Here is a 24,882-nt window from a genome sequence, read left to right on the forward strand (position 1 = left end):
TTTTATCTAAATATGACCGGAATTTCATAACTTCCTCGACAATTCCTCTGGCTAGTTACACTACGGCTATAAGGAACGCCCCATCGCGGGTCATGAACGTGGCGCCGGCCACCGTTTGTTTGAATGTGCGGTGTACGTCCACCAAATAACTCAACACAAATCATATCTCCGCGTGTTGCGATGGGGGCCGTACTACCGCATTCGCGCAAGAAAATTTGATTGTCTATGCACCTCCCCATTCTATTTATTTGGAAAGCTCATAGAGTCCACCATTCAGTTCTCCATTCAGGCAGCATTGCTCACGCCAGATATCAGTGCCTGTGAAGTCTACGTATCCTAAGCGCGTATCTTTGTAAAATGGCCCTTCTAACAGTGGCCACAATGTTCAATTTCTTGTCGATAGTCGGTGCAGGTTATGCACGAGATAGTGGATGGCAATATGCACATGCTACGCTCTACGGTGGCAGCGAAGCATCGGGCACAATGGGTAAGTTGATACCTCCACAAAACTCTAGTCCTATGGACCTCTGGGTGGGCGTAGATACAGGCACAAAACTATTCCCTTGTTTCAGCTTTAGATATAGAATTTACTACCATATGCTAACTAAGCAAACCGATCTTGAAAATAACTTGACAGGTGATGCGTGCGGATACGGTAATTTGTACAGCCAAGGATATGGAACGAACACTGCAGCTGTGAGCACGGTGCTTTTCAACAATGGCGCTACTTGCGGAGCCTGCTACCAAATGAAATGCAACCACCACTCCGACCCTTAGTGATGTCTACCGGGCACTGTCACAGTCACTGCTACTAATCTCTGCCCCCTAACTCTGCTCTTCCCAACGACAATGGAGGATGGTGCAATCTACCTCTCCCACACTTCGACATGGCTCAACCTGCTTTTCAACAGATCGCCATATACAGAAGTGGCATTGTTCCAATTATGTTCCGAAGATAATTAATTTTTACCCTAATTAGTCAGTCAACACTATATTCCTATTCTTCAATCTTGAAAATGTATTCCCAACTTGACTTTAATTGGGATGAAATCCTAAACGGCAAGGTTAATATTTATGTATGCAGAGTACGATGGGTGAGGAAAGGTGGAGTTCGATTCACGATCAATGGTCACTCCTACTTCAATTTGGTACTCATTACCAACGTAGGAGGTGCAGGCGATGTGGAGGCAGTTTCCATCAAAGGTTCCAAAACTGGTTGGCAAGCAATGTCCCGCAACTGGGGACAGAATTGGGAGAGCAACTCCTATTTGAATGGGCAGACTCTCTCTTTCCAGGTCATCACCAGCGATGGGAGAACTATCACTTCGTATAACGTCGCTCCTGCAAATTGGTAATTCGGCCAGACATTTGAAGGACAGCAATTTTAACCCATTTTCATCTGCATCAAAACTAACCTGTCCGAGAGTACATTTTCATACCTAGTGTTGAACCAAGGATATCAGGATTGCCGACCACTTCTAATTGCTTTTGCTGTATAGAATTGATATTCACTTCGTGTATATTGCTGCGCTGACTGCAGTGGGTGATATATTGTATCAATCACATATTTGTCATAATTCTGTAAATTGGCGCTTTGCCGCTTTCATATTTTCATCGTTATCGTTGTTGGCAATTACTGGAGATGAAATTTTCATGACTTCTACTTGCGCGTTCTCTATATGCATGCAGTGATTGAGTGAATTGATTTTGGCAGCCTTCGGACTAATTAATTGAAGTAAAGAATCTTACATAATCATATACATAGGGAACGATACAAGCATGTTACCTTGGTCATCAAAGTTTAGATGGAGCTTTGACAAATTTATTTCCCAGGTCAGTGAGAGCACTGCAGACATTCAAAGCCCTCAGTGATATTCTGGCCGGTAATGCGAAATTGCTAATATTATCAAATATTTTATTGCCAATACTTGTTTCACTTGTGACTGCGCCAACGTTCGGAAGTTTCTGTGGCTTGAAACTTCGAACACATGATAGGCTAAACAGCCGAGCAATATAGCAGCCATCAGCAAAGCAGACGAACTCGAACTCTTTTCTATTGACGACCTAACAATGCAGTGCTTGCTCTATTTTACAATTTTCCCAACGATGACCAAACGATCCAATGCTTGCTACCAGCTCAATGCAACCCTCTCTCATTTCATGAAAGAAAGCTGGCCGTAATCGGTCACACCCATACCATTAAGCATGCACTCGACCTTTTTCAATGTTGTGACTTTTACAAAATAATTAAAAACACGTGATGCTTTCCGTAAATTCCAATTTAAAAACTCAGAATTAATATTCTTCAGCGACAAAATCGTTCATCCATGAATATTCTAATCCCCGTTGTCTACAATCAATTTTTTTAATTTAAATTTTTCCTGCACCTTTTTTCTCCTGTGTGGCCATTATTAATGAGTTCATTTTTTTCAAGATGTTAATTTTTTTTGGGTTATCAGAACTGTTCATTTTGGGTTTCGTACTCATGTGATAGGGATTAGATTGGGGGCAGGTACCATAATAGTTACTAATCTGTTATGACTATAAATACCGGGTATATTAATATAACAAATTATTTATAATACTTTATTTGAGTATCAAACTAAAACAACATAATTATGTACAACTAAAATTAAAGTTTATAATATTTTATATAACAAGTTTACATGTTCTAGTAAATAAATTATTTTGAAAACGTATAATAATTAATCATATTATTTATGACTATTTAATTAATTAACCATGTGTTCAAACAATGAAATAGAGGTTATTTTGGGTTAAAACAGTGGTTGTCACTTCCTCCATTCTTTTTTCATAAATTCGCTTTTGTGCGGCATCGGCCAAACACTTAACTTTTCCATTAGTTAACATATTTCACGAACTACACCTAACATTCACTTCATTAACAATATTAAACATTTAATATACGGAAATACATTAAATAACATTCACCAGCAGAAGACACATAATCATATGCAAGTAAGATTGATATTATAAAATCTGTTTTTACATTCACTGGGAGGAAAACCTTCAACCGACATTATACAAGTTTTCTCCGTTCAGCTGTCGTGCACCTCGGACTCCAGCGACTAAACCGTTCAGGTTCACTTGAACGACCTCCTTTTGTACCTCGGACGCTGCGTCCATTCAGGGCTGCACCGCTCGTCGTGCAACCTCACCCGTCGCAACACTCCACCATGTCAACACTTCGTTTAGCGGGCACTCACTCCATGAGTCACCCCGACTGCACCTTCGCACGACCGTTCAACCGTCGGGCGCCCTCACCCTGGGCTGCCCTACCAACCGCAACTGCAACCTCGCCTGGCAGGCGTTCACGCCCGTTTTGCCCTACCTGTGACTCTTTGCACGTTTTCGCGTTTAGTCCTGCCCGTCGTGCGAGCTCATCTGCCAACCCACTCTTCACTACCGCAAAGTTAAGCATATGCGGAGCTCGCACTTACTTTCCATCATACAACGCTCCATCACCAACCCTTTATATGAGTGTTAACTCATTTGGGTGGGGGCTTTGGTCATGAGCCAAGCCGACCCACTGCTAAGTGTTTCCACCGTCGGATCGGGGTAGGGGCGCCCGCACATGGGACCGCCCACCCACCTATATAACATGGCCCAACACTTAGTTGCATTTCGGTTTCGTGACTTCGCATTACTTCGTCAACTCGTCGCCTTCATCGGGCGCGTGCACTCGCTCATTGAGTCGCCTCCTAGCTCGCTGCCGCCCAACGAGTCGCCTCTCACTCATTCATTTCCATCATTTAGGCAAGCCCGGTGGCACGCCCGTGCCGCTCGACCGTCGCAATAACCTGCAGGCGTTACAGTCTCCCCCACCTAAGGTCATTGTCGTCGTCGGCAATCCGACTATCCTTTGTAGCTTCATGTCATACTTCACAATCTTTCGCTTCCATCTCCAAAGTGAGTCCTTCGTTTCCCAGTTATCCTCCTCTGGTGCATCCTTCCATCTAACAAGAAATTCCCGTCTTATGTGACTCCCAATTCCTATCATCCGAAGATTCAAAATATTCTCCATCGCAAGGTTTGGGCTGTCAATAATCATGATTGGTCCCCTCTGTGGTTCCACTCTCTCTGGATGTTCTGCATCAAGTCGACATTTCTTCAAATGACTGATATGGAAAACTAGATGTTTCATGTGCATATGGTGTGAAAGCTCCAACTCATATGCAACCTCCCCCACTCGTTCCTTAACCTGGAATGGCCCCTCATATTTCCTCGTCAAAGATTCTGCAGTAATCTTGAGAAAAACCATATTCCCCACACTGAAGTGTGCATCCCATCTATCCTTATTTGCCCATTTCTTCATTCTCCTTGCAGCTTCGTGTAAGCGCAACCGTGCTAACTCCAAGGTCTCATCCCAAGCCTCGTGAACTTCTTCGCATGAGGACTCCTCAACAAACCTCCTATCACTTCGGTATGCGGTGTGACTAGCATCTGCCCATTCACCAACTCAAATGGACTATACGCTGTCGCAGAATTCTTTTGTATGTTGTAGCTGAACTGAGCTACATCCAAGAGTTCAGGCCAATTCTTCTGATCAACCGTCACATAATGTCTCAAGTAATCCTCTAGTAATGCGTTGATCCTCTCAGTCTACCCATCTGTCTGCGGATGGTAACTCGAACTCATCAACAAATCTGTCCCAACTAGCTTGAACAATGTGGTCCAAAATCTGCCTGTAGATCACGGATCTCAGTCTGATATAATGCTCAACGGCATTCCCTAATAGTTCACTATGTTCTTGAAGAACAATTCCGTAATCCTCTCGGCTCCACAAGGTATCTTTGTTGAAACAAAGACAACATACTTGGAAAAACATTTAACCACGACCATGATCCCGTTATACCCCTGTACCTACAGTGACTGAGTGATTAAGTCCATCGAGACACTCATCCATGGTCTCTTAGGGAAAGTCTGCAACAGACCTCCTTGCCTTTGAGTATCTGATTTGTCTTGCTGACAAATGATGCACATATGAACATACTCCTCCACATCCTCTCTCATCTTCTTGCAAAAGAACCCTCTCTCCAATAATGCTAAGGAACGACACTGCCCTGGGTGGCCATCCCACAAAGAATCGCGGCATTCCTTCAAAAGGTGCCTCCTAAGCCCATATGACTTTCCAACATAGAGTTGGTTTCCAAAGAACAAGAATCCATCTCGGAGAAAGAACTTTCGTGTCTTCCTCTCCTTTATCTGGTTCACTATATTCTCTGCCTAAGTATCGGTCTCAATGATTTCTTGAGCTTATTTTGCATCTCATCTATCATCTGTACTCGACTACTACTTCATGCTACCCAGTCTTCTCCCCCCTCCAATGCTACTAGTTGTCCCATTCTACTAAGGGCATCTACCACCGCATTGAGTCTACCGGACCTGTACTCAATAGTCATGTCGAACTAGGCCAAGAAGTCATGCCAACGAGCTTGCTTCATTGACAGCTTTGGTTATGATGCAAAATAATTTTCTACAACGTTGTGAGTCTTGACAACAAAAGGCTTCCCAATCAAGTAATGCATCCATACCTGTAAACAGTGGATGATCACAGCCATCTCCTTCTCATGGACCGGATACCTCCGCTCTCTATCCTGCAAATTCTGACTCTCGTACACCACCAGATACCCATCCTGCGTAAGAACCATTCCTATGGAAAAATCTGAAGCATCTTTTTGTACCTCAAATGGTCGCTCGAAGTCGAGTAACTTTAGTATCGATGCTGAAGCCATACTCTTCTTCAAATCATCAAATGCCACCTGACATTTGTCCGTCCAACTCCATCGCTTGTCTTTCTTCAATAGGTCTGTCAGTGATGATGTTAACTTGGAGTACCCCTCTACACACTTCCGTTGGTAGTTGGTCATGCCCAAAAACACCCTCATATCATGGACATTCTTCGGTTCAACCCAATCCTCCATCGCCATCACCCTGTTCAGATCCATCCGTATGTACCCTTGACCCACAATATGTCCAAGGAAGGGAATCTTGGTTTGAGCAAACACACACTTAGACTTCTTCAAGTACCACTGACTCTTCTTCAGTGCCTCGAACACCAATGCTTAGTGCTTCTTATGATCCTCCATGTTATCACTGTACACCACGATATCGTCCAAATACACTACTACGAACGACTCCAAGTATGGATGTGGTACATCATTCATCAATGTGCAAAACATAATATAACCATTGCACAACCCGAATGGCATAACAAGGAATTCAAAGCTTCCATACCTTGTTACTATCACGGTCTTCCTCTCATCCCATTCCACTATCCGCACCTGATAATACCCATGCCTCAAGTCAAGCTTGGAAAACACCTGGCTTTCGCAAGCTTATCGAACCAATCTACAACTAATGGCAAAGGATACCTGTTCTTTATTGTTTTCTTGTTGAGAGCATGATAATCACAACACATCCATAGCTCATTTGTATCTTTCTTCCACTGAAACAATATTGGAGCTCCACAGGGGGACCTTGAAGGTCGAATGAAGCCCGCATCAGTTAACTCCTTTAACTATCGTTTCAACTCCTCCAACTCAAGTCCTGACAACCGATAAGGAGCTTTAGCCGGAGGTTGTTTCCCTGGCTCAAGCTCGATGTTATGGTCCACCGCATGCCTTGGTGGAAGCTTCTTTGGTAGCTCATCAAGCATCAAATTTGCATATTTAGCCAACACCTTCGAAATCTCAGCTCGAACAGGCGTCACTACTCCATCATCGCCATCGACTTCTCTGATTATAGTGGCATATGTCTCCACGTCTAACTGTTGCATAGCCTTCTCCAAACTTAGTGCAGAAACATGCTACACCTTGACTTCCTTCCTTTTCTTATGAGTAGGAAAAGTCCAAGTCTATGACCCTCCAATTATCCTAACCTCATTGCAAAAGGGAACAATAATTTCCCTATTTCTCTTCAAGAAATCCTGCCCCAATATCATGCCAAAATCGTTCATCTCCATCATCGTGAAGTCCAACCGACCTTGCCAATCCTTGATTTGCACAGGCACTTCGTGTGACAAACCTGCCACTCTAGCTCTTGAGTTCACTGCCTTGACCTCCACATTTGATGGGAAAATCTTCAGTCCAACTTATTTTGATAGACATGTCATCATGAAGTTATGCGTGCCCCCCATGTCCACCAGTGCTTGAATAGTCTTACCATGAACCACTAAGTCTACGAAACCCAGATTATGAATCCATGATTTCTCCATAACTTCAGACTGCATACATTCCTGGTTTCTGCAATCATCTCTGATACCACTTGTCACGGCCCCAATTCTTTTCTCATAAATTGGTTTTCGTGCGACATCTTCCAAACACTTAACTTTTTCATTCGTTAACATGTTCCGTGAACTACGCCTAACGTTCACTTCATTAACCATATTAAACATTTAAAGTGAGGAAATACATTAAATAACATTCACCAGCAGAAGACACATAATCAGATGAAAGTAAGATTTATATTATAAAATCTATTTTTACATTCACCAGGAGGAAAACCTTCAATCGGCGTTATACAAGTTTTCTCCGTTCAGCTGTTGTGCAACTCGGCCTCCGGCCGCTGCACCGTTCAGCTTAACCTGAACAACCTCCATTTGTACCTCAGATGCTGCCTCTGTTCAGGCCTGCACTGTTCGTTGTGTAGCCTCACCCATCGCAACACTCCACCGTGTCAACACTTCGTTCAGCGGGCGCTCGCTCCACGAGTCGCCCCGACCGCACCTTCGCACAATCGTTCAACCATCGGGCGCCCTCACCCTGGGCCGCCCTACCAACCGCAACCACAACCTCGCCTGACAGGCACAAATGCCCGTGTCGCCCTACCCATGACTGTCTACATGTTTTTGCATTTAGTCATGCCAATCGTGCAGGCTCATCTGCCAACCCACTCTTCACTACTATAGAGCTAAGTATATGCGAAGCTTGCACTTGCTTGCCATCATACAACGCTCCATCACTGCCCCTTTATACGAGTGTTAACTCGTTTGGATGGGGGCTTCGACCATGAGCCAAGCCAACCCACCACTAAGTGTTTCCACTGTCGGCTCAGGGTAGGGGCGCCCGCACGCGGGATCACCCACCCGCCTATATAACATGGCCCTAACACTAAGTTGCATTTCGGTTTCACGAATTCACGTTACTTTGTCAGCTCGTCACCTTCATTGGGCGCACACGCTCACTCATCGAGTCGACTACCAGCTCGTCGCCGCCCAATGAGTCGCTCGTCGCTCGTTTGTTTCCATTGTTTAAGCATGCCGGGTGGGCGCGCTCATGCCGCCCGACCGTTGCAATAACCTGTGGGCTTTACAGTCGTGGTGGGGAGCAGGCAGTGAGGGGGTACTGATCGGTTGGAAAGGAGAAGACGTGTATATCCTATAGTTGGGGACATTGTCGGCAGGAGGCAACAATCGTTTCTAAGTGCCCACATCAAAACACTGTAGCAATGTCAATAGGAGGCAACAACCATTTCTGAGGCCCACATTAGAACACTGCAGCAATCATTTCCGAGGCCCACATTAGAACACTGCAGCAACCGTTTCCGATTCGTTATCATAGAGGAAGAGCTCGTTGACTACTCCACTATTTTGATGGATTCAATGCCAATATGGACAGATGATCCACCTCAGCGTCCAGCCAAGCATTCACTGGTGAACCCCCATGAATCGAATGACCATGTTGAGACATAAACCTCCTTCAACGAACTAGCATTTTCGCAACCAACCCCACTGTAGCTTCGGATTTTGATTTCAACCTAGAGGACTACCACCCCCAGTTGGTCTCACGATACAAATTGGGAACTCGAACAAATTGCAAATCAGACATCTGGACTAGGAGAATTATCCGTGGCGATAGGGGGTTTATGCGAACCCAAAGAAGTTATATTTGGCTTCGAGAACCTAGTGCTTAACATACCAGGCGAACCATTAACCGACCCAGGGGTTTCTCGCCCACAACACACAGTTAGAACCTTCAGTTGTTTCGATGACATTTCCCAACAGATTCTCGCACAAGAAGAAAATAGGGTATTAGACTCGGATGATACCCGGCGAGAGGAGTGAGAGCATACTCCAGAAAATCACCTCCACTCTGTGTTGGCCGATCATTCACCTCCATTTGATTGTTTACCCTTTTTGAGGAACAGCTGCAAAGATTGATCCTGTTAGCCATCCTTGTGACACTGCCGTGATTGGAAAATTCCAAACCTTACCTAGAATTAGCTGCTACCCGAATTTATCACTCGTTCCTCAAAAAACGAGTCTCCTTTAAGATCTTTTCAACTAACTCGTAAAATATGAAAAGGTTGCTAAGCAATTGGCCTCTCCAACTCATTAAAGGGACCGGAAGTGCTATCCCTCCTTTAGATTTTAATCTTTTTGGACTTGAGGGATTATTACACAAAAAGATCGAGCGCTTGTTTTGTTCGGCTCGTTAAAAGTACCGAAAATTCATCCCTTTTGTATCATTTTATACTTTTTCGGACTCAAGGGATCATATGACGAAAAAGAACCATTGGAGTTTCCTTTACGTCCCTTTTTCAGACTCTCTAAAATTGAAAAGGACCGAGTTATCCTTGTCATTAAACTAGTTAAAACCGAATAGCGACAAACTTGTCCATACAGACAAGAATGAGTTTCACTATCGCTGGGCTCGTTAAAACATAGCGATGGGTTTGCCTGAAGGGCAAATTATAGAACAAGCATATGCTATCCTCATCAAGCATGACAAAAATAAAGAGGTACTGGTCAGCAATGACTGGGGAAAAATTGGGAAGAAAACTTGAAGAAACTTTATCGGTAGCAAGTCGCTCTTGAACATGAAACTTTCACTCCGCATCCGAGTCGGGTTGGGTTGTTCCATTCACTGGTCACATCACCATGGTTCCGTCACACCATCCATATTTGGGGTTAATGCTACCGATCCATCATGTCATTGTCGCCGATATGTTCAAGAGAAGTCGCTCAAAGATTCGCCTCTGTCTCACCCACTGCAATACATTTACGCTCCATTCTTTCATGACCTTCACCCTGAACCTTATATCACCAGATCGTTTTCACCTCCATTAAAATCATTTGCTCCTTTCCATTTCATTGATGCGGGATTCACTAAGGCCTTCCTATGAAGGATCTCTTCTTGTCGACATCAGCTCATTATCGAAGAAGTCGATCTAGGAACAACCCTTTCAGTACTTTGAAGCTTGCTTGCCTCAATGGCAAGTTTCTCACTTCCGACAACAGGTTTACATCAATGGCCTTCGACCGAAATATTTTGCGTGGCCAAGTCCTTTATTCACACCACGTGAATTGTACTGTAGTACCTTGAGGGTCATCATCATTAGCGGTGATTCCTCTCGCGCCTGTTAACAGCTTACATCATTGGCTGGTAATCAGGCAATGTCTTTCCATGTTAGACTCCAGAACATCTCTCACATGGATCGACTTGTACTTTGAGAGAAGATCGAATGAGATTGAAGAGCCCAAATCTAGTTTCATCCATCCGGGTTGCAATATATATTCAGGAAAATAAAGACATCAAATGTACATCATTACTGCACAAATAATCATCCAACCTAAGGGATGATGGCTCTACCAGAATCATCAGTCTACACTCAGACAGTTGTCTGTCTTATGTACATGAAAATGAATTTACAAATATGAGCATGGGAATGCCTACCTCAGCTAGATCATGAAAATATTATGAAGATAATGTATTGTATTGTATCTTATTACAGGTCGCCTTCCAGCATGAAAGAACTTCATATCCTCATGATAAAGCATTTCACCCGACATCAACAGATTAACGACCTCATGCTTTAGGGGGCAACTGTTAGAGATATTTTTGGGCATTGCAACCCCAATCATAAATTTCCATAAACCAAGGGCTCTTAAGTCCCTAAAAGTGTTGTTCCAACCTCTAAAAGAACAAGGTCAATTGATTACACCTTCTCCCAGAAGTTCTCCATGAAAAACTGCTCAGAACTGGTCAAAATTGGACCATCTCACCTGCTCCATGGTCAAAGTGCGCTGCATCCCACCTAAATACACACAGGAGGTGTGATGCTTGTTGAAAATCCCTTCTATGGGGTGCGATGGGTGAGAGTGGACAAATGGCAAGGTCAATCTGCAAGGTGGAGGATCATGGAATCTTCTAGAAACTTCTCCTGTGACACTTGCCTCTCTGCATTCGCCCAGGGATGAGTAAGAGATCATCAATCTCCAAGTGGAATCAAGAACTATCAGAGAGAGGACACTAATAAACTCTCAAAAGCTGACTCACCCCCCTTGCAAACATCTATATATGGATCCCTCATCCCAAAGATCCAGGAGGCTGGAATTTTGTATCTTGTAAGGAAGTGTTGTTGGTTTCTTGCTGCAATATCATAGTGTTGGGTGATCTAAGCTTTTCATGAGGTGAAGAAGGGCTTTCTTGCTGAGAGGATGATGCTGGGTCAGAATAATTCATTGTAATCCTCTTTGCTCTTTCTTGATTATCAATAAAGCTATTCAAGTTTTCCTCCACATTCTTGTATGATTGATGTTATATGCATTTGTGTGGTCAATATATATTTCGTCCTATATTGTTTATGATAATAGATCTATGTTCTTGGATATTGTTATGCTACTTTTATTCTACATGTGCTCTTTGAAGCTGGGTAGACTAGAAAGCGAGTGGCAAAGATCTATCAGAAGGGAGAGGTATCGAGCGAGGAACCAAGCGCAAGACAGAGGTTGGTCTCCTTATTCCCCTCTTATCCATTTCTCATAAAGGAAAACGAAAGTAGTTTTAGTTTGTTTGTTTCTAAGTAGTTACCAGCCTTAGTGGGACTAGCAGCTCTACATAGACACTAGTTTTCCCGATAACAAAATCGAGACTCCGCTAGGGAGCGAATAGGTTGTTTGCTTATCTACATTTGTTTTCTTTATAAACTTACAGACGGAGCCTGAAGTCAAGCCAGCTAGCCTTCGAACTGCATTTGCTATGCAAGTGCAAAGTAGATCAATGCTGCTTCAGTCTATCTCCGAGTTTTGTTTATGAACTGAACAATTGATTTACAAGCTCTCTAATTTCCCTTGTGGTGGCTCTAGTAAGCTCTTTAGATCTACCCCTGTGATTGATTTACTAATTACCACTTACTCGGCCTAAATTCCTGAACTGAGCTGCAAACTGTGACTTGGAACCCAGTTAAAGTCTCGTCCCTAGTCAAGCGCACTGTCTCTTCTGTGAATTCTAGATGCATCAAACTTCCTAAGTGTAGTAGGTGTGCTGCATCTCTTTTTCACTGTTTTACAGGTGCGCTGATCAGACAAGGCCTTTCCTGCTCCAAGATTTTGGTTTCTGTGTTCACTCTTTTAAGCTCTATTCAAGAGTTTTGCTGCCTGTAGTCAGTACACCTCTGTTGAAACCCCTTTCCTTGCCATTATTCTGCCTCCATTCTGCAAAGACCTGTAGATGTTTTTATGTATTTTGAGCCATTTTCAGTTCTCTTTTAAAAAGATGTAGCGTAGTTGTACTGTCGTTTCTTGATTTGAAAGTGTCGCAAGGGTCGTTTTTAGTCATAAAAGAGAATCTGATTATTCTTGATAGTCGATTACATTGTTACTCTTGTATTTTATTTGAATTAGTAGTTTTTCAAGTCTCGAAAGCAAGTTTTCAATTCCAAATCGTAAAGTTTCGTCATTGTCCTCATTTTGTCTTGAAAAGAAACTTGCTAGTAATGTCGCTTTGAAAAATAATTTAGATTTGTGCTTAGCTTTATTTTTATCATTCACACATTAAGAAGGCTGAAAACAAATACATGCACGTGCATTTTGCATTTAGACTGTTTGTTGGTTTGATTTAGGACAGTGCATATAGTGTGTGCTCTCTGCTCTATGTTGAAAGAACGTAATCTCTCTTTCCTTAGTAGCTAGGATTTTCATTGCAAAAAGAAGATTAAACGACTGTTTATCATCTTAGATTGCATTTTAGGAATTGTACATCTACATCACGCATTGAACCTGAAAGGAAAATTTCTTAAGCAAGATCAACTGTAAAATAAATTTAATGAATCTAAAAATGCTTTGGAACCTAACGCACAACATCTAGAAGTCTAGGCTAGAGATGTATTCCGGCGTTGTAAAGCCTGGTAACTGTTGTTTTCATTGTTGGTTGGGTGATTCCTCCACTTTGAGACGATAAGTGCCAATACGGACTTGTGCTCCCACGTACCGTCGAGTATATATTGGGAAGCCATAATAAGATTTATCCTTTATCCATCGGAAGCCGTGTCTGCTGCCTATCGATCGAAATGCACTGAACACAACATTCAAGAAGATTGACTGCCGTACCATAAAAAGTATTCTGCAGTTTTGCGATTAGTTTGGTAATCCCTCTCTCTAGATTTCTAGAGCAGTCTCTTTCATTCCTTTTCAGACTCCTTAAAGGAAAAGGTCCATCTGAGCACTTGTCACTTCAAGTTCATTAAAAATCGAAGGCGACTAGAGTAATCTTTTGTTTTTTCTCGACTCTTAAAAATTGAAAAAACAAGTTGTGTCAAAGAATCTAAAATTTATTTTAATCGGAATAAATATCACCTTTCCTATGTTGGTCTTAGGTTGAGAAAAATGGAGCTCACCAACCAAGGAATTCCCCTTGGGGGAAATCTTAGTCCTTTCTCTTCTTGGGAAGATGTTGGTGCGCCCCATATGGCCACATTGTCGTTTCCAGGATTGACAATCGGCTTGCCCGTATGGCTCTTCTCAACCTGTGTCGTTCAGAACACCGTGATTCCTGAAAAATCAAGTCAGCAACTAAACGATACCAGAGTTACCCCCCAACCTTCTACTTCGTCCAATTCTTCCTCTGCTCCTACCTTTTCGCTTGATGAAGCTGGTAAAGCCAAAAATCAAGTAACCGAGAAGAAGAAGGAGAAGAAGAAGGAGCCGAAGGTGAAAAGGGGCGACCAGGCATCATCTAGCGAAAATCCACACACTACACCATCCAGGCCTAAATCACCATGTGTCATTTGCAAAGGAGACCACTATCATCGAGATTGTCCTTGCATCTCTCGGATCTTCAGGGACTAGTCTCCACGTTTGCACAATCTGGTGTCGTCAACCTCTGATGATCATGTTGAAGGTACACCATCAACTAGTGAAAGTGAAGCCCCTAGACAAAAAGGAAGATGTAAATTTCCTTGTAAACTGTGTGAAGGCGATCACGCCGTCCACCGTTGTCCCTCCTTAGATGAGGCTAAAAGAGTTTTGGACGACCTCCGGTTTCACCATTACGACTTCCTCCTGGATATAAGAAGCTCTTGCCGAGTCCGTCACTAGTTGAAAATCCGGCTGACACGCCCTTGTGGTCGGTCGAAGCGTCTACCATTGAGGATAAACCATCTGAATCCACACCAGACGAAATTCAAAAGTGTTGTTGGGAAAAGTATCCAATTCGGAATGCCCCTATCCCACTCTAAGAGGTGATAGTGCCTTAGCAACAAACAGGTAAACTTATTTGAGTATTCTTCTTTATGAAATGTAAGTGAGGAAGAAGGATCTAACTAACCTGTATCTTCCGCTAGTTTGTCGATCCAAATCACTCCTCTCTTCAGTAGCTCCCAGCTTCTTGCTCCTTCACCGGCCGAGCTTCACCGAATTCCTGCAAGATCACAAGAGAGAGAAACTACACAAAGATACAGATATACATTCATAAAATGCTCAAGATCAGATTAATCTAAACATGTAAGCATAACAAAACATCATTGGTACACAACATGTAGGAGAAACTCAAATAGTTTATTGATGAAATAAGAAAGTCCAAGAGGAGATACAACCAAGTGAGTTCCGATCCAGCATCTACCTCCCAGCAAAGGAATCCCTTCCTCTCCTCCAACAAAGCATAAATCACCCAATGTGCTAATCTCAATCTCAAACCAACAACAATTCTCTGCAAAGTACAAAATTCCAGCCTCCTGAACCTTTGGGTGAGAGATCCATATATAGATGTAAGCAGAGAGGATGAGTCAGCTTATGTTTTGACTTGTGGCTTCTCTCTGTCAGTTCTTGCTTCCACTTGGAGGTTGAGAACCTCTTACTCATCACTAGTCGAATTCATTGAGGCAAGTGTCATTGGAGAAGATTCTGGAAGCTTCCAGGGTCTTTCCACCTCGTTGAATGAGCTTGCCATTTGTCATTTCCCGCTCAGCGCACCCTGGTAGTGCTTCCACCTGTGTTGCAGTGCACCCAACCAGTGTATACTTTGCATTTCAACGCAGGCAGCTAGTGGAGCCTCTGAATTGATCCTTAATTGACTGTTTTTGAGTGGTTTTTGGTGGAGAACTTCTGGGAGAAGCTGTCATTGGTTGACCTTGTTCCTTTAGGAGCTGTAACAACATCTTTAGGGACTTTGGATCCCTTGAATTATGGACATTTCATGCTTTATAGCTGTAAGGCACAAAAATGTCTATAACATTTGCCCCCTAAAGTATGAGGCCGTTTATCAGGTGAAATGCTTTATTAGGAGGATCCGAAGTTCATTCAATGCTGGGAGGAGACCTGTAATAAGATACAATAGAATACATTATTTTTCATACTGTTTTCATGATCTAGCTGAGGCGGGCATTCCCATGCTCAGCTTTATAAATTCATTTTTGTGTACATAGGACAGACAATCGTCTGATGATAGACTGATGATCCTGCTGAAATCATCATCCTTTGGTAGGATGATTGTCTGTGCCGCAATGTTGTACATGTCAATGTCTTTATTTTTCCTGAATATATATCGCAGCCCGGATGGATGAAACTAGATCCGGGGTCTTCAAACTCGTTCGATCTTCACTCTAAGTACAAGTCGATCCATGTGAGAGATGTTCTGAAGTCGAACATGGAAAGACATCGCTTGATTACCGGTCAATGAGGTAAACCGTTAACAAGCGCGAGAGGAATCACCAATAATGATAATGACCCTCAAGGTACTACAGTACAATTCACGTGGTGTGAATAAAGGACTTGGCGTCGAACACCACGCAAAATCTTTCGGTCGAAGGTCATTGATGTATACCTGTCGCCGGAAGTGAGAAACTTGCCATTGAGGCATGCAAGCTTCAAAGTACTGAAGGGGTTGTTCCTAGATCAACTTCTTGGATAATGAGCTGATGTCGACAAGAAGCGATCCGTCAAAGGAGGGCCTTAATGTATCCCACATCAGTGACATGGAATGGAGCAAATGATTTTGATGGAGGTGAAAACGATCTGATGATATATGGTTCAGGGTGGCGGTCATGAAAGAATGAAGGATAATGTATGGTAGTGGATGGGACACGGTTGACTTCTCTGGATGACTTCTCTTGAACATATCGGCGACACTTGTGTGATGGATTGGTAGCATTTACCCCAAAGGTGGATGGTATGGCGAGACCATGGCGATGTGACCGGTGAATGAAACAACCCAACCCGACTCAGGCACGGAGTGGAAGTGTCATGTTCAAGAGCGACTTGCTACCAATAAAGTTATTTGAGTTTCTTCCCAATTTTTCCCCAGTCATTGCTGACCAGTACCTCTTTATTTTTGTCAAGCTTGAGGAGGATAACATATGCTTGTTCTATAATTTTCCCTTTGGGCAAACCCATTGCTATGTTTTAACGAACCTAGCGATAGTGAAACTCGTTCTCGTCTAAAGACAAGTTTGTCGCTATTTAATGTTTTTAACGAGTCTAATGACAAAGATAACTCGGTCCTTTTCATTTTTAGAGAGTATAAAAAGGTACGTAAAGTCAACTCCAAAATTCCTTTTTCGTCATCTAATCCCTTAAGTCTGAAAAAGTATAAAACAATACAGAAGGGATGAGTTTTCGATAGTTTTAACGAGCCGAACAAAACAAGCGCTCGATCTTTTTGTGCAATAATCCCTCAGGTCCAAAAATATTAAAATCTAGAGGAGGGATAGCATTTCCGGTCACTTTAACGAGCTGGAAGGCCAAAACTCGGCAATCTTTTCATATTTTACGAGTCAGATGAAAAGAGCTTAAAGAAGACTCGTCTTTCGAGGAACGAGTGATAAAAAGGGTTAGCAGCTGATTCCAGGTAAGGGTCGGAATTTTCCAAGCACGGCAGTGTCACAAGGATGGCTAGTGAAATCACTCTTCGCAGCTGTTCCTCAAAATGGGTAAACAATCATATGGAGGTGAACGATCGGCCAATGGAAAAGTGGAGGTGACGGTGCAAACACGACCAAGGCTTTAATGGCTGATAATGTTACATTCATGGTGGTTATTTACCGGAAGATAGTTCATTTTTTAACGAGCTTAAACGTGGTAAAACACTGCTCAGTCTTATGTTTATTTTTTAACGAGCATGAACTATGTGCTAAAACTGCTCGATCTTATGTTTATTTTTTAACGAGCATGAACTATGTGCTAAAACTGCTCGATAATCCAGTCATATGATAAGAATGTCTCATGTAAGATGCCATTTTTTATGGAGCTTGCGCCTTACCAAAGCTATGCCCCGCATCCTTTCGTTATGCAAGTTCGGAAACGACTAATCCTACGAGTTTAAAGGGTTAGACCTACAGGTTTAAAGGGAGGACCTAAAAATTTAAAAAATAAATAGCCGCCCCTTGCTTGCACTCCAAAAGGTTTGCATGCCCCCAAGTATAAAGTACGATTTCAAGGTTACCCCTCAATTTGCAGATAAAACATTTGTTTTACCAAGAAAGGTCTACCTCTTTCAGGTTACCCAAAGATTGTTTCATCAATGCAGCGAACAAAACACTTCTTCGGCGGTGTCTACCGAGATAGACAAAGGTGAGTGACAACGAGCGCCAAACACATAACTTTGACAAAAGAATCTTATTCTAGAATAACCCCTCTTCCAAGACGGACGGGGTACAGACTAGTCATATTCTCCCGCGGAAACCTACCCTATACCCAAAGTTTTCCTGCCGAAGCAGACTAGGACGCATGCCCCCTAGGTTCCAGTCATATCCCTTCGAATTACTCGCGCTCATCGGGAGGACGGACCGTGGGTTGAGACATTTTTTGCGTGAAGAGACCATTTAGGGAAGGTATATGACTATTTGCGATGCATGATCTGGGAAATGAAAGCTGGTCCACGAGCTTGACCACTCTTCCTTCGTGCGGAAAAAACATTACTCTAAAGAGTGAGGAGACGATGGCTCCCATGCAATATATATAGTCTCGTCCAAGGAGTAGGTTATAATCCAAGGGTCCTTGAACGACCATCACGTTCATTTGAACGATCTTCCCTTTCAATGTGATAGGCACATTGGGGAGGATCCCTAAAGGTCGACTGGTTCCTTTATCAAAGCCTGTCAGATTTCTCATTTCAGGCAAAAGCACTGGCGAACCAAGCGCTTTCCAAGCAGTGGAGGAAAGGATACTCACAGATGCCCCTTCATCAATGATGGTGCCAGCCATGACCATTCTGTATATTTGGACGATAATTCTGAATGGTATGCTTGCTGGCAAACAGGGTCTGCCTAGTTGGTTCCAGTCGAAGGAGACAACTAGGTTGCTTGGTGGTGGGACCGAGTAAACGACCGGGTATCGCTCTGACGAACTTCCTTCCTGCGATAAAGGAATGGAGGGAGTGCCCCCGTGCTCGTTGGAGTCTGTGTTGATGAAGAGAATTTGGATGGTGTCATCTTTATCCTCTTCAGTGACTGTATCATTCGAAGATAAATCCTCTGAAGGCAAGACCGGGTCAATTGCCGCCTCGACCTTTTGACTTTCGTCAGGTATGGATTCAGCTGGTTCATCTTCAATGACCGGCGCTTTAGCTGACCACTTGAGTGGGCCAGCTGGATTTTCAACTAACGAAGGACTCGACAAGATTTTTTTATATCCAGGAGGAAGTCGTAACGGTGAAACAGGACGATCATCCAAAACTCTTTTCGCTTCGTCTAAGAAGGGACAACGGTGGATGGCATGGTTGCCTTCGCACAGTCTACAGGGAGATCTAGCTCTCCCTTTTTGTCCAAGGACTTCACTCTCGCTAGTTGATGGTATGTATTCAACATGGCTATCAGAGGTTGATGCCACCGGATTGTGCAAACGGGGAGACCAGTCCCTTAGTATCCGAGGGATGCAGGGACAATCTCTGTGGAAGCGGTCTCCCTTGCATATGACACATGGCGATTTAGGCCTAGTCAGTGTTGTGTGTGGATTTTTGTCATACGACACTTGTTTGCCCCCAGTCGCTTTTGGCTCCTTCTTCTTCTTCTCTTTCTTCTTCTTTTCCTTCTTCTCCTTAGGAACTTGGTTTTTTGTTTTACCAGTTCTGTCAAGCGAAGAGGAAGGAGGAGAGGAAGAATTAGAGGAAGTAGAAGGCTGGTGGGCAACTCTGGACTGGTCTAACTGTTGATTCGACTGTTCAGGAATAGTGGCGTTCTGAACGACATTGGTTGAGAAGAGCCAGACCGGCAAGCCAATTGTCAGTCCTGGAAGCGACAATGTGGCCATATGGGGCGCACCAACATCTCCCCAAGAGGAGAAGGGACTAGGATTTCCACCAAGGGGAATTCCTTGGTTGGTGGGTTCCATTTTCTCAACTTAAAGATCAACGCAAGAAAAAGGGGTGATTGTTCCGTTTAAAATAAATTTTAACGACGCTTTAGACACAACTTGCTTTTTCAATTTTAAAGAGTCAAGAAAAAGCTAAAGATGACTCTAGTCTCCTTCGATGTTTTAACGAGCCCGAAGTGACAAATGCTCGGATAGACTTTTTCCGTTATAGAGTCTGAAAAAGGCGCTATCGTCCCTCAGGAGGAATCACCCAACCATCAGTGAGATAGACAGTCACCAGGTTTTACGACGTCGGAACACGTCTCTAGCCTAGACCTCTATGTTGTGTGTTATGTTACAAAGCGTTGTTAGGTTCATTCAATTTATTTTAGGTTGATCTTTCTTAGAAGTTTGCCTTTTTGGATCACCACGATATGTATGATACAATTCCTAAATGCAGTCTAAAGATGATAAGAAAGCTTTTATATCTTTTCAACAATGAAAATCCTAGCTACAAGGGGAAAAGGAAGACACAAACTTTTCTCAAAGAGCATAGAGCACACTGTAATGCACTTTTCCTAAATCAAAGCATGCAAACTATCAAAATGCAAATGCACAAATGCATGTATTTATTTTCGCTTTCTTAATATTGATGCCTACAAAGAAATTTGTTGTACAAATTTGAATTCGATTTCAAGTGAAAACATAAACAAGTTCCTTTTTCAAAATCAAAAAGACGATTACGACACTTTATGACTTACTTGTTTCGACACTAGAAATGCATAAATTCAAACCAAACGACAAAAGCAAAAGCTCAATCAACTGTGAACAACAAACAAGCTCACTCCTGAGATCAGAACGACACTTACGACAAGTCTAGATCTAAGGGCAACAGTATGACTACTTTACTTTTGTAATGGGAAACTGCAAATGATGTAACAAATACACAAAGAACAAATACAGTTTCTTTATACAACTGAGGCGGAATTGAGGCAAAGAAAAGGGGTTTCAGATAGGTACACTGACTGATAACAGGCTGCAAAAAACAGAGATGAAACTGAGCAAAAGGAAGCAGGGAACCACAGCTGCACAAGGCAAAGACTGATCAGCGCACCCTCCGCACAGAGAAAATGAACTTCAGCGCAGGTAGCCTTCACAGGACCTGCGTTGAAATGCAGAACCTCTTCACAGAGTCTGCGCTGAAGTAGAAACGAGAGTTGTTTCTGGGTTCTGGGTTACGGTTTGCAGTTAAATCTACAGCTTTTGGCCGGATCAAAGCTATCAATTAGGTACAATTAGGAGGATGATTTAAAGGAGGACTAAGGTCTATCACAAAGGGCTGTTAGAGCACTTGTGGATCAGTTTGTTCAGATCATAAAAACAGGCCCAATGAGTGGGCTAGAGTGGCAGATCTCTACTTTGCATTTGAAAGTGGAAAATGCATTTTGATTCGGCACTCCTGAGTTTATGAGAAGAACAACAATAGAAACACAAATAAACTAACAAGATACTCTCCCCAGTGGAGTTGCCAATTTGTTGTTGGGAAAAGTATCCGATTTGGAATGCCCCTATCCCACTCTAAGAGGTGATAGTGCCTTAGCAACAAACAGGTAAACTTATTTGAGTATTCTTCTTTATGAAATGTAAGTGAGGAAGAAGGATCTAACTAACCTGTATCTTCCGCTAGTTTGTCGATCCAAATCACTCCTCTCTTCAGTAGCTCCCAGCTTCTTGCTCCTTCACCGGCCCAGCTTCACCGAATTCCTGCAAGATCACAAGAGAGAGAAACTACACAAAGATACAGATATACATTCATAAAAAGCTCAAGATCAGATTAAGCTAAACATGTAAGCATAACAAAACATCATTGGTACACAACATGTAGGAGAAACTCAAATAGTTTATTGATGAAATAAGAAAGTCCAAGAGGAGATACAACCAAGTGAGTCCTGATCCAGCATCTACCTCCCAGCAAAGGAATGCCTTCCTCTCCTCCAACAAAGCATAAATCACCCAATCTGCTAATCTCAATCTCAAACCAACAACAATTCTCTGCAAAGTACAAAATTCCAGCCTCCTGAACCTCTGGGTGAGAGATCCATATATAGATGTAAGCAGAGAGGATGAGTCAGCTTATGTTTTGACTTGTGTCTTCTCTCTGTCAGTTCTTGCTTCAACTTGGAGGTTGAGAACCTCTTACTCATCACTAGTCGAATTCATCGAGGCAAGTGTCATTGGAGAAGATCTTGGAAGCTTCCAGGGTCTTTCCACCTCGTTGAATGAGCTTGCCATTTGTCATTTCCCGCTCAACGCACCCTGGTAGTTCTTCCACCTGCGTTGCAGTGCACCCAGCCAGTGTAGACTTTTCATTTCAACGCAGGCAGCTAGTGGAGCCTCTGAATTGATCCTGAATTGACTGTTTCTGAGTGGTTTTTGGTGGAGAACTTCTGGGAGAAGCTGTCATTGGTTGACCTTGTTCCTTTAGGAGCTGTAACAACATCTTTAGGGACTTTGGATCCCTTGAATTATGGATATTTCATGCTTTATAGCTATAAGTCACAAAAATGTCTATAACAAAAAGGTCGAGGCGGCAGTTGACCCGGTCTTGCCTTCAGAGGAGCCATCTTCAGATGATACAGTCACCGAAGAAACAAGAACGACACCGTTCAAATTCTCTTCATAAGCACAGACTCCGATGAACATGGGAGCAGTCTTCCTTTACCACAAGAAGGAAGTTCGTCAAAGTCATACCCGACCATCTATTCAGTCCCATCTCCAAGCAACCTGGTTGTTTCCTTTGATTGGAATCTACTAGGCAGACCTCGTTTACCAGCTAGTGTACCATTTCGAATCATTGCTCAAATATATAGAATGGTCATGGTCGGTACCATCATAGATGAAGGGGCTTCTGTGAGTATCCTTTCCTCAACTGCTTGGAAAGCGCTTGGTTCGCCATCGATTTTGCCTGAGATGAGAAATCTAGCAGGCTTTGACAAAGGAACCAGTCAACCGTTAGGAATCCTTCCCAATGTGCCGATAACGTTGAGAAGGAAAACCGTTCACATGAACGTAATGGTAGTCCAAGGACCCCTAGATTATAATCTACTCCTTGCACGAGACTATATTTATTGCATGGGAGCCATTGTCTCCTCACTCTTTAGAGTAATGTGTTTTCCGCATGAAGGAAGAGTGGTCAAGCTCATAGACCAACTTTCATTCCCCAGTTCACACATAGCAAATAGTCATATACCAACCCTGAATGGTCTTTTCACGCAAGGAATGTCTCATCAATCCCCAGTCTGTCCTCCTGATGAGCGCGAGTGATTCGGAGGATATGACTAAAACCCAGGGGGCATGCACCCTGGCCTGTTTCGACGAGAGAACCTTGGGTATAGGGTAGGTTTCCGCAGAGGATATATGACTGGCTGACACACCCGTCCATTTTGGAAAATGGGATTAGACCGGAATAAGATACTTCTGTTAAGGTAGGCCTTTCCCGATAGAACAAAAGTTTTGTCTGCAAATTGAGAGGCAACCTGGAAAAGGTAGGCCTTTCCCAATAAAACAAGTGTTTTGTCTGCAAATTGAGGGGTAACCTGGAAACTCTACTTCGCTATACCTAGGGGCATGCAAGCCTTTTGGCATGCAAGTGAAGAGCGACCATTTATTTTTTAAATTTATAGGTCCTCTAACCCTTTAAACTTGCAAGATTGGTCGTTTCCTAACTTGCATAAAGAAAGGATGCGGGGCAAAGTTTTGAAAAAATGTCGTTTTTATATATGAGACATCTTTATTATACGACTGGATTAATCGAGTAGTTTTAACGCGGAATTCAAGCTCGTTAAAAAATAAACGTAAGCAATGAGAAAATTTCCCCCAGAGTTTAAGCTCATTAAAAAATGAACCAATTTCCTGTAAATAACCATCGTGAATGTATTATCATCAACCTTTGAAGCCTTGGTCATGTTCTCATCATCACCTCCACTCTGTATTGGCCGATCATTCACCTCCATTTGATTGTTTACCCTTTTTGAGGAACAGCTGCAAAGAGTGATCCTGTTAGCATCCTTGTGACACTGCCATGATTGGAAAATTCCAAAACTTACCTGGAATCAGCTGCTACCTAAATTTATCACTCGTTCCTCAAAAAACGAGTCTCCTTTAAGCTCTTTTCAACTAACTCGTAAAATATGAAAAGATTGTCGAGCAATTGGCCTCTCCAGCTCGTTAAAGGGACCGGAAGTGCTATCCCTCCTTTAGATTTTAATCTTTTTGGACTTGAGGGATTATTACACAAAAAGATTGAGCGCTTGTTTTGTTCTGCTCGTTAAAAGTACCGAAAATTCAACCCTTTTGTATCATTTTATACTTTTTCAGACTCAAGGGATCATATGAAGAAAAAGGACCATTGGAGTTTTCTTTACATCCCTTTTTTAGACTCTCTGAAATTGAAAAGGACCAAGTTATCCATACAGACAAGAACGAGTTTCACTATCACTAGGCTCGCTAAAACATAGCGATGGGTCTGCCTGAATGGAAAATTATAGAACAAGCATATGTTATCCTCCTCAAGCTTGAAAAAAATAAAGAGGTACTGGTCATCAATGCCTGGGGAAAAATTGGGAAGAAAACTTGAAGAAACTTTATTGGTAGCAAGTCGCTCTTGAACATGACACTTTCACTCCGCATCCGAGTCGGGTTGGGTTGTTCCATTCACTGGTCACATCACCATGGTTCTGTCACACCATCCATATTTGGGGTTAATGCTACCGATCCATCATGTCAGTGTCGCCGACATGTTCAAGAGAAGTCTTTAAGAGAATTCGCCTGTGTCTCACCCACTACAATACATTTACGCTCCATTCTTTCATGACCGCCACCCTGAACCTTATATCACCAGATCGTTTTCACCTCCATTAAAATCATTTGCTCCATTCCTTGTCATTAATGTGGGATTCACTAAGGCCCTCCTATGACGGATCGCTTCTTGTCGACATCGGCTCATTATCCAAGAAGTCGATCTAGGAACAACCCTTTCAGTACTTTGAAGCTTGCATGCCTCAATGGCAAGTTTCTCACTTCCGGCGACAGGTTTACATCAATGGCCTTCGACCGAAAGATTTTGCGTGGTGTTCGACGCCAAGTCCTTTATTCACACCATGTGAATTGTACTGTAGTACCTTGAGGGTCATCATCATTAGCAATGATTCCTCTCGCGCCTGTTAACAACTTACATCATTGGATGGTAATCAGGCGATGTCTTTCCATGTTCAACTCCAGAACATCTCTCACATGGATCGACTTGTACTTTGAGTGAAGATTGAACGAGATTGAAGACCCCGGATCTAGTTTCATCC

The 24,882-nt window shown here is 42.9% G+C and overlaps 1 pseudogene; it reads left to right on the forward strand.

Moving 5' to 3' along the window:
- The first annotated feature begins 351 nt into the window (after positions 1-351).
- Positions 352-1,388, forward strand: LOC149164821 (expansin-A2-like; annotated as a pseudogene).
- Positions 1,389-24,882: the final 23,494 nt, after the last annotated feature.

Source organism: Pinus tabuliformis, chromosome 5_1 (assembly GCF_031772625.1).
Source record: "Pinus tabuliformis cultivar Carrire ecotype Pingquan chromosome 5_1, CPIR1, whole genome shotgun sequence".
NCBI lineage: Eukaryota > Viridiplantae > Streptophyta > Pinopsida > Pinales > Pinaceae > Pinus > Pinus tabuliformis.